The sequence below is a fragment of the Pteropus vampyrus genome, unplaced genomic scaffold (genome assembly GCF_000151845.1).
Source record: "Pteropus vampyrus isolate Shadow unplaced genomic scaffold, Pvam_2.0 Scaffold262, whole genome shotgun sequence".
Taxonomy (NCBI): Eukaryota; Metazoa; Chordata; class Mammalia; order Chiroptera; family Pteropodidae; genus Pteropus; species Pteropus vampyrus.
The window spans coordinates 992,583-1,003,336 of record NW_011889043.1 but is presented as its reverse complement, the minus strand read 5'-3'; positions in this window follow the sequence as shown (position 1 = coordinate 1,003,336).

Here is a 10,754-nt window from a genome sequence, read left to right as displayed (position 1 = left end):
TAGTGGGCGTTTTTTCTTAGTGGTACATAAAGTGATGGAATTTTGTATAACCAATGGTGTCTTAGATTTGTTGGAATATGGCAAAAATGGTGAAAAGGGGACTGAAACCTAGATCTCCTGTCTCTCAAGCAGTCCACTTTCCCCTCTCTACAGCAAAATGCACATCCCCTGACCCAGGTTTTGTGTGACCCCAGTATCCAGATTAGTGATGTAGGTCACTTGTGTGATTCAGAGGATACATTCCTCCTTGGGAGTGAGGAGCCTACGGTGCAAAATTTAAAGAGGCCCTTGAGTGCAGGGTCAGCATCTGAGAGAGAGCACCTCCTTAAATTTTGTGGCCTAGCTGTCTTGCTTGCCTTACCCCAGTCCCAGCCCTGGTTTTGATCTTTGAGTTTTCAAAGTTTTCCCTAGATGACTTAGAAAATTAAACTGAGATATAACCGAATAAAGAAGCAATCACCTAACACACATGACAAGCCAGAATCCTCCACTGTAAGTACTATTCCTCCTGAGTGAGATCTAGGGAGAGCATTTCTAAGAAAATGGTTTAGACATTGCTAAGAAAGTGACCTAGTAAATATATTAACACTGCATGAGTCCTTTAACATTGTATATATGTTAAATTAACCATGGCTGATTAAATAATAGGAAAATAAATGATTTTTCTTAGTTTTTTAGGAACTGTTTTCTAGTACTATTTAGTATTTTTAAAAAGGAAGTTTAAGACAATCTTCCTTACAATGAAATGGAATATAAAGAGGAAAATTAAATTGCTCAGGTAGATTTCACCAAACTCCTTGTTTTGAAAACTGCACAGAAGATCCTCTTAGTAACCTAGGAGTGCTTCAGAGCAGCAGTCCTCAACCTTTTTGGCACCAGGGACCTGTGTTCCTATGAGAATCTAATGCCTGATGATCTGAGGTGGAGCTGAGGCAGTGATGCTAGCACAGGGAAGTGGCTGCAAATACAGATGAAGCTTCACTGGCTTCCCTGCCGCTCAGCTCCTGCTGTGCAGCCTGGTTCCTAACAGGTCACAGACTGGTACTGGTCTGCAGCGTGGGGTTGGGGAACCCTGCTTTAGAAGATTGAGAAGTTCTAGATCCTGTCCTGGCTGGTGATGGAATGATAGTAGCAAGATTGAAATTAATATTGACAAAGGGTTTACTATGAGTGTCTTTGTCAAACAGCACCCTGAACAGCATTTCTGCCTGAAGAACATCATTTTGCACTACACATTTTCATGTCTCAAAGAGGAAGAACTCAGTTTTATCCCAAAATAGGGATAAAACTGAGGGACAGTAGCCACTGAAATATTCTTACCACCTGTCTTTTATCGAGCAGGCTTTTCCACTTAAGGGAGGGCATTTTGAATCTTTTAATATGGCACATGCTGGAGTTTTCAACAGCTGACACTCATGTTGTGTGAATGAATTCTGTCAGGCCAGATCCTGTGGCTGCAGGGATTGTACAACAGGAAAATAAGCAGGAAGGTAGGATTAGACAGTGGACAGAGTAGAGGATAAGGCTCTTTGGAGGAAGGGTAATGCACTGTGTCCCAACCCTTTTTCATCACAGCGCACAGAGGACAATGGAAGTGTTGTCTGGGATGGTGGAATCAGAAGACTAGGCTCTACGTCTGCTCCAGGTCCTGCACGGGTGGCCTGAGGGCTGAGAGAATCAATATTTTGTCATGCTGTGGCAGTCTGGTCAGTACATTGGGGAGGAAGCCCTGATGTGTGGCCCTCAGAAGATGGAGGGAAGGGGAGAGCCCAGAGACCGTTGTGTTATCCATCCCTGCCGCCTCAAACTCAAACACCCAGGTAGCCTTTGCCTTAGCCTTTCTGTTCCTTCCCAAGCCCTGCCTTTAGGGGCATATGCTTGGTCTGCAGGACTTTTCTCTGTGTTCATTCAAAATCTGGAAGTCAGTGAGAGCTGTGAGCAGCGGAGGAGGATGCAGATGGCCAAGGATGGTCACATCTTCCCTCTGTAGAAGGAGCAGATTTCCACTGTTCATGCAACAGGTAGTTACTGAGCATCCGGCATGTGCCAGACAAAGTTCCTCTCCTCTTGGAGCTTACCTTCTGGTGTGGGGAGATAGTAAAGAATGAAAGTGAGAGGAAGCAGGTAAGCAAGCAAGCACTATGTGCCAGGGAGAAGATAAAGCAGGAAAGAGTGATAAAGACTCCCCAGGATGGGATGGAGAATGTTGCTTTATTAAATAAGATGGTCAGAGAAGGCTTCCCTGAGGAAGGCCTGAAAGAAGTGGGGAGTGAGCCAGGTAGATAGTTGGGAAATGCATTTCAAATAGGAGAAATATCAGGTGCAAAGGCCCTGAAGGAGTATGTCTGAATGTCCAAGGTGCAGCAAGGAGGCCAGGGTGGCAGGAGAGCATGGACAGGGGAGGGCAGTAGAAGCTGCGGTCAGAGAAGTCATGGAGGGCCATCTGCCGAGGGCTTTGTCTGCTGTGAAGACTCTGAACCAGATGGGAGTGATGGAACCTGACCTAAGTTGTAAGAGGCTCCCTCTGGCAGCTATATTGACAATAGCCTGAGGATGAAGTCAGGGTGAAATCATGGTCAAAATAAAGGTCTACCTCCCCCTGGAAACTGTTTCTCATAACCAACTTGGAGTGGCCCTAATATAATTTTAAAGGGGAGAGGTGATTTGTTAGCTGAAAACTATTGCTCTAGATAAGAGAACCATAATTCATGAAAAAATGAGAATGAATGGAATCATTGGTTGCAGAAATTTATCTGATAAATGGAATGATAGAGAAAAAAAGAGAGAGAAGCTCATAATCCATGGTTTTGGTGCTAGTGCCAGGTGAGGCTCAACCAAAAGCCAAGAGAAGGAAATTGTTTCACTAATATCTGATCTGATGCACAACTAGAGCATGATGGAGGTGCTTCTGTGATCCGCCTTTCACTTGTCCCTGACAGTGTCTGTCTGGTTTCAATGACTGCTTTTACAGGTCTAAAAACTTTGTTCCCATCATCACTTTGGGCCTCACATATGAACTGGCTGTCTGATCTGTTGGCTGGGGCCTTCTATAGAATTAAAACAACTGCTAGTTTCTCAGTACATATTCTAGAAGAACTTCGGTTGGTTAAAGATTAAAATAGGCCCAAGAATAATGATTAGTAAGGAATAATGACTTTATTATTTTCTTGTGCTCGATGCTAAGGTGTATTAGTCTGCTTGGGCTGCCATAACAAGATACCACAGTCCAGGTGACTTAAACAGTGTAACTGATGGGAATGTAAAATGGTGAAACCCTATACATTTCTCTGTGAGAAATGTAATGCATAGAGCCTTAGCATGTGTGTGTATATATATGTATATGTATGTGTATGCATGTGTGTGTATGTATACACACATGTATGTATACACACATACATGCATACACATACACATACATATATACATGTGTATATGTATATATGTATATATATTTTTAAGGGCTTTTTAAAGAATTTTTAGAACCTATAAAAGTTTGATGACTCCATGCCAGGAGAAAGCAAATAATTACTTAGCTATGCCAGATGGGACTTCAGATTAGTAGTAAAAAGAAAGGAAATGTTGAAAGATTTATTATCCAAGAGGTAAAAGAAAAGAAGCATACAAAGCTACATAATACATACAGAGATAAAACATGTCAAGTACACGACTTACATAGTAGTCACCTCCTAAATGGTAGCCATTATTATTATTCTTAGCTAGTGTTCTGGAAATAATTTTATTTGTTTTGTACTTACACTGGAATGAATTCACACAGTCTTCCTTCTCCCACTCCCCAGGACACTGCTTTCTAGAACTTTATTTTTTGTTCCTAAAAGATAATAGACTTTAGTCTTCCTAGACTTGAACACTATACATTAAGAAAAAGAAAAATACAAGTACTCTAATGAAATTTTTATACTTCTATTGGTGTGCATTTAAACACTGTTTACTTCTACAAGCACTCCTTCACCCCCATTCCTGTGTCTTAGAAAGGGTGAAGACTCTTGAAAACCTGTCCTTAGATGTCCCCAGCTTGGAGGGACATCCCTGAAATCCACCAACTTACAATTCTTATAAATCGCCAAATTATAATGCTTCATGACATTCCTTTGTATATGAAATATTCAGATTTAAGTACAAGTTATATTATGTTTCAGAAAATAAAACATCACAGGTGAAGTTTTTTTGTTTGTTTTTGGTCAGTGCTTTTGTTTTGTAATGCTTTACGTACAACAGTAGTTTTCAAAGTGTGACCTGGGATCAGTAGCATCAACATCTTTTGGGAACTATTTAGAAATTCAAATTATCAAGCCCTACAATTTGTGTTTTAGGCAATTCTAATGTATGCTAAAGTTTGACAGCTGCTGGTGTGGAGTACTTTGGAAAGTCTCCTATGTCGAACTTTATTAGAAGCCACATCATATGAGGTATGAAGAAGCAATCAGTCATGCCCCCAGCTACTGTTGCCTTGGAGATGTTTCATGGTGTAACATGGGAAGTGCCATGCTGCTGAGCAAATGTCAAACTCTGAGAAGGAAGAGATTTTTTGCCAAAAGCCTTTTAGAACACCTCCTTTCACAGCTCTGGTAACCAAAGGCAGAGGATTAAGACATCAGAACCACAGAAGGTGCTAATGCAGGCCCTTCAGGCTGAGCTATAGCCTTGAGGAACCTTTAGCTAGTTAAGAAGAAAAATCCCAGGGCTCACAAGCTGTTTTTGAAATGGGTACCAAAAGACTGAATTTAGCAATCTGAACATGAAACAAGAAACTTATATCCCTGTATAGACCAAACTGTAGAGAAGGCCAAGGAGGTCTTGGCAAATAGACGATTTCTTAGCCACACTGGGAAGGGAGTCAGGGTATGCTCTTTTTAATGTGGAGGACCTGGAAGCTGACATAAGACACTTTCTTGCTGTGTGGTCATGTGGCTTTTCCTATGTGCGTGTGCATGGGGAGGGGGAGAGAGAGGGAGCCAAATGAGCAGGCAAGTGAGCTCTCATGTGTCTTCCTCTTCTTATAAGGACACCAGTCCTATTGGATTAGGACCTCACCCTTATGGTTTCATTTAACCTTAATAACCTCTGTAAAGGTCCCGTCTCCAAATGCAGACTTGTTGAGGGGTAGGACTTCAACGTACGAATTTACAGAGGGAGTACAATTCAGTCCATATCAGTCATTATTCTATTTCTGGGTTTTTGTATTTCCATACTGATCCTCATTCCTGGCTTCCTTTACCAGTCTTTCTTAAATATGCAACCATGTTCATCTCAGTAAAATACAATCTTACTGAAAATTTTCGGTAGTTCTCAATGACTAGAGTTTCACCAAACTCCTAAGTCTGGCATTTGATTTCCTGGTCATAGCCTAATTTCTCAGCCACAGTAATGCTATTCTCTTCCCTCAAACCACACACCTTTTGAATAATCTACTTCATTGTCCTTCAAGCATTCAGTTGTATATTCCCAGTTCTAAGCCTTCTCTCACTTTATTCTATCTGGAATATCCTCTTTTGCATTCAAATACTGCCCTTTCTTCCAAGTGCCATACTCCATCTCTTCAATGACATCTTCTGTGTCACTTCCACCCACAGTGATCTTTCTCTCTGGGCTTGGACTGTATTTTCAGAGCAAGTGCTAACACACTTCTCTGCGTTCCTGATGGAGCTGAGAGCCGGGGTTGAGGATTTTTCTTCTTTGTGTTCCTCACAGTGCCTGGCACAGTGCTGGGTGCTCAAACAATGTGCCCATCGCATGATGGGTAGGTGGGTGGGCAGATGGATGAAAAAGAATGATATTTCTTTGATATGGTTTTCTGAGAATCTTTAATGTCATCTCTTCTGAGAAAATGTCCATAACCCTACCCAAGTCTCTATCACATCAACCTATTTTAAATCCCTGTATAACCTTCACCACTACCAGAGAATTTTATTGCCTTTTCAATCTCCCATGATATTCTAAACTCCGTAGACATAAGAGACTCTTCATGTCTTGTTCCCCAGTTCCTAGTTAGTGTCTGATATGAATACTACTCAGTAATTTCCTGAACAAATGAATGAAAGGATGACTTTTGCATCATGTAGTGTAATGAAGTCTTTTGGAGTGGATAGTACGCCTAGAAAAGTGTGTGTGCAGTTAGAGGAGGGTGTGCTCAGAAATCTGAAACTTTTTTAAATTACTCATGAGACATTTAGGAAATGTCACACTAATTTAGGAACGATTGTGCTTTGCTTTATATATTGTATATCTTAAGTTGCTGTGAATTAATAATTTGTTCACTGACTTAGAATACCCAAAACCTCAAAGTGCTTATTCATAAGAGTATTTATGCAGCTATACAGCCTACTATTTTTTTTTTTTAAAAGCCAATATTTAATCATTTGGCAAACATAAATTTCTTTTGCAAGACAATGGATTTTTTTTTTAATCTAGATTTTCACATGGGGAGTTTCCTTAAGGGTGGTAGAACCTACAGTGACTTCCACTACATATAGGAGAAATTTCAGGGTTTTTCATCTTCTATCTTCTTTCTTCTCTTTTCAATGTTACCTCCCCTGCCTCAGGAAACACTGTCTTGTTATCTCAATTGTTGATTGTCTTCTGGATCCACCATGGTTCTGCGTCTGTGCCTTTGCTCATGCTGTTCTGCTTGCTTGAGGTCCAGCTGACATGCCCCCTTCTCTAGCAAGCCTTCCCTAATTGTCATTACTACTATAAAACATTGACAGGACCACTCATTTTTGCTCGTATGCCTTGACATTCATATATTGTGTGCAGTTTTCGCTGGAACAGCATAACAGGCAGAGGGAAATGCTCTTAGCTAATAATGTTAGGTTCCCAGAGAAACAGCAAGGATGAGGATGAGGGGAAGAGGGCTCAGAAAGGTTGGGCAGGGGTCACATCAGGTAGCGAGTTGAAGGCTCTTGTCAGGACTTCGACTTTTACTCTAGTCCCCAAAGGAGGCGGTGGAAAGGCTACATTGGACTCACTTTGAAAGGGAAGATGCTGGACTTGTCCTTGACCCCTGCATCTAAATCTCTGGGATGGGATCAGGGAACCATTGTATGTCTGACAAATTCTTCATGGTGATTTTGATGTGCAGTTAGGTTCAGGACCACTCTTTCAGTTTAAAAATTCCACTGTTCTAAATTAAAAATAATTTAATAAAAGGAAAAATTTCTTAGCATCTCTAAATGTTGGTAATTTAAAGACTGGAGATTATCTAGGAAATTGAGGCCCAGAGGTTAAGTGACTTGCCTGGGGTTACACAGCTAGCTAGCTGTAAGAGGCAGCAGTAGGTTTCAGATTCACCCTTCTCGCTCTGAGTTCAGTGAACCTTCCACAACCTTCCATTGTACCCAGCTACCTAATAAACTGTATCTTTTCACTTATCAGGTGGTTAGATTTCCAATAAATTCCACCATTAGGAGTACAGTTTGAATCCAGAGACTCTGTAAGGTTGATTGGTTGATTAAATATTTTGTTATCTAAAGATCAATCATAAAGCTGCTATTGCTTTAACCTTTACAGTTAAGAATCATTGAAAATGTATTAATCACATTTTCTGCTTCTGTAGAGGAATTCTGGAAGAGTCATACCATTTTAGAATAGAAAGGGACCTTAATTGTTCAGATTCTTGCAGTGCCTCTGGGTCATAATTCTGAAATAAGCTTTTATTTGATATCAGTATAAAACATATAAGCCATTCAGCTGACCCTGGACATTTCTTGGGTTTAGTTTTTAAAGAAATTTCTGATTTAATTTGCTTTCTTTTGATTTGTTTCTTGGATATTGACTGTAACTAAATTTTTCACCTAATTCAATTTTTTAATAATGTTGGTTTTTCTGTAACTTGAGCCTAAATTTTATCTGCACTATCTGAGCTTGTGGACTTAGCTGTTATCTTGGAGTGCATTGAAATTGTGACATGAGAATCAGTACAGAAATCACTTTCATGAGCAAGAACTTACATGAGCAAGAATCCTGGTCAAGGGATGAGGCCTCAGAGCTAAGCTAAGGAATGATTTCAATGAAACCAATTCTCCTCCACTTCCACACTTCTACATGTTTCAGATCTGCCAGCAATGGGAGCAGGTTATACATTCTCACTGCAAACACTTCATAGAAATATAGGGCTACATTATTTTTTCCCCCTCATTGCCAGCATCGGCAATGGAAGCTGTATCTGAAGAAGGTATTGAAACTATTGGCCGTTTTGGGAATAGGAAAAATGTATACCTAATGCATTTGTCCATTCCATCATTTAGTCCTGCAGAAGAGTAGCATTCATTGGAAGGCAGTGGTCTCATTATGAAATGTTCAATTAACATAATTATTCAATAGCTACCTTGAGGGTATCTACTCTGTTAAGGCTTATTATTATTATTTTTTTAATGTAGAAAGTTCAACCTAAATTTGTTGCTGAGTGACTTGTCCCTTCGTGATTCAGCCCCTAATGTTCTCCACCAGAAGATTAGTTGTAATTTCTGTTTTATCATAGTCTTCTTGCCTTCAAAAGCCTCAGTGAGTGACTGGCCCTTTTCTCTTCTCTGAGTGGTTTTGTTACCGCTGGGGTGATCTGAACTCTAGCGCTGCTCTGGTAACGCTGGAGATTCGTGGTTCTTTTCACTGTTGTAGAGACAATTCCAGCACAGCAAGAGTTATGAAAGGTAATACTTATTCAAAATATATTTTAGAAGGAGACGGGCCTCACTGAGGAAGGCTGTAGCCCTGTGGAATTTGGGAGGTGAAAAGATAAAAGAAATAAAAGATAGAGTATACTCCAAGGGAGGAGTGAGTTTTCAGCAAAGAGAGCTGTAACAACATAGAAGTGGGAAGGTCTGTTTATACTTGGGCCATGATAGGAGATCTTAGGTGATCCATATGAGAGGTCACTTTGACTGACAACTGGCTGCTATATAACACTTTGCCTACTGTGCATGCAGTTACCCAGAATTCAGTAGGCCGAGGCTGTAGGCAGGTTGGGGTAGTACCTTCTGTGCAAGTGTCTGTGGCTGAATTAAACCAGCTATAGGTTTATGGTCCTGCAGTCCTTTGTCTTTCAGAATGCAGGAGTGATTCTTTAACTGTAAAGGGAGTGTTCTTTGGATGGTCTCTGGGCTGTCTCTGGGTTGGGCTTTGTTCCTTTGTCACTCATGTCTGACTAACAGTTTTATCACAGTAACCTCATTCCTAGAGAAAACTGAAAAAGTAGACATGTGGCATGAGAAGTAGCATAACTGTGTAAAAAAAAAAAAGGTACCATTGGTAGCTCCAAGAAGGATAATGACTGAAATGGGTGCATGTAAAAGAATCCCAAATATGCTTGAGGAATGATGAACTCAACTCAACATTACATCAGGGATTTAGTATGGAGACTAGCAATTTTGTAATTTAACTCTGGTGATGTTTGCCCAGGTTGGGAATGGTCCCTCAGAAGTAGAGCAGTTGGCAGCCATCAGGTTTGGGCCTATTTCGAATTAATGATTGTCCCTATCTCTCAGTCTTGACCATTTAATATGGGGTTCTTATAGGCATAGATAGGGACAAGGAAGGGGGACACCGGCAGCCTGGAACGGAACTGTGGTGGAAGCTGTGATGTCAGGAAAGGACTTAACTCCTCCAGCTGGGGGAGTGCTGCCAGCAGAAAGCCCTCAGCTCAGCTGTCAGTCTCATAAAGGGATTGCCTCAGGTGAAGAAAGCCGCTTTTCCCAAGGTTGGTGAGATGGCCTGCAAATAACAACTGATCCATGTGAGGGTAATAAAGGCCCATCCTCTTAGCCCCACCTCAGCATAACTCAAGCACCATCGCAGGTTTAGAATCCTCCCTGCAGGGATGCCTGAGGCTTTCACTGAGATTGTAGCCAAGATCACTTTCTCCCTCGGCTCAGTCTTTCCTCCCTCTCTGGCCTTCCTCCTTTCCTCCCCTTCCAGATACTGATTCCAAGATGGAAAGTCAGAGTGGTAACACTGAAGAGAAGAGACACAAAGTTAGAAGAATTAGGTCTCCTCTTTATATCTTAATTTGGAATTTGGGGTGACACTTTGCTTCCCTATGAAGGTTAGAAGCTGTCATTTGCAGTCTTCAATTATTCCAAAGGTTGATGTTATGGGAAAAGAAAGGGAAGAATCAAAGAAATTATCTCAATTGGATATTTACTTCTTTGTGCTTTGTATTATGACTGTGTTCTCGCCCTTGCCCTTAAAAGCAACTCTAAATGGAGTCCTTTCTTAGACCATCTCATTTCTCCCTTCTGCCACTGTGGCAGAAGGCAGGAATCACTAAAAGAACCGATGAATAAATGGGCAGGAGAGCCTTGTAGCTCACATCAGGGGGAGATTGAAAAGCAGCCTTGCTTCCAAAGGTATTCTTATTCTCCTTGAGTGAAGCTTAGCCTGTGTATACCTCACTGAGGGGCATGTAGGAAGGCAGTTTAGACTGCCCAGCCCAGAGTATGAGGAAGAGCAGCTGACAAAGGAAGGCTGGACAGCGTAGAAGCCAGGGTGAAAATTTAGTGACACCCAAGAAAGAGATGAAAACTCTGGAGAACAAAGCCAAGAACCACATGGAGAACTTCTGCCCCGCCTCCCTTTGGATCTTAGAAGCACTATGTGTTTAAGGGTTCCTTCCTTAGCTGGGCCTCCCATCCCTAGGCATGAACCTCCAGATGATGAGTAGACATGGAATAGACTCTTTCAGAAGACTGGGTCCCCATCAAACTCAGCCTTCAGAGTGGAAGTGGAGATGGGATGGAGTG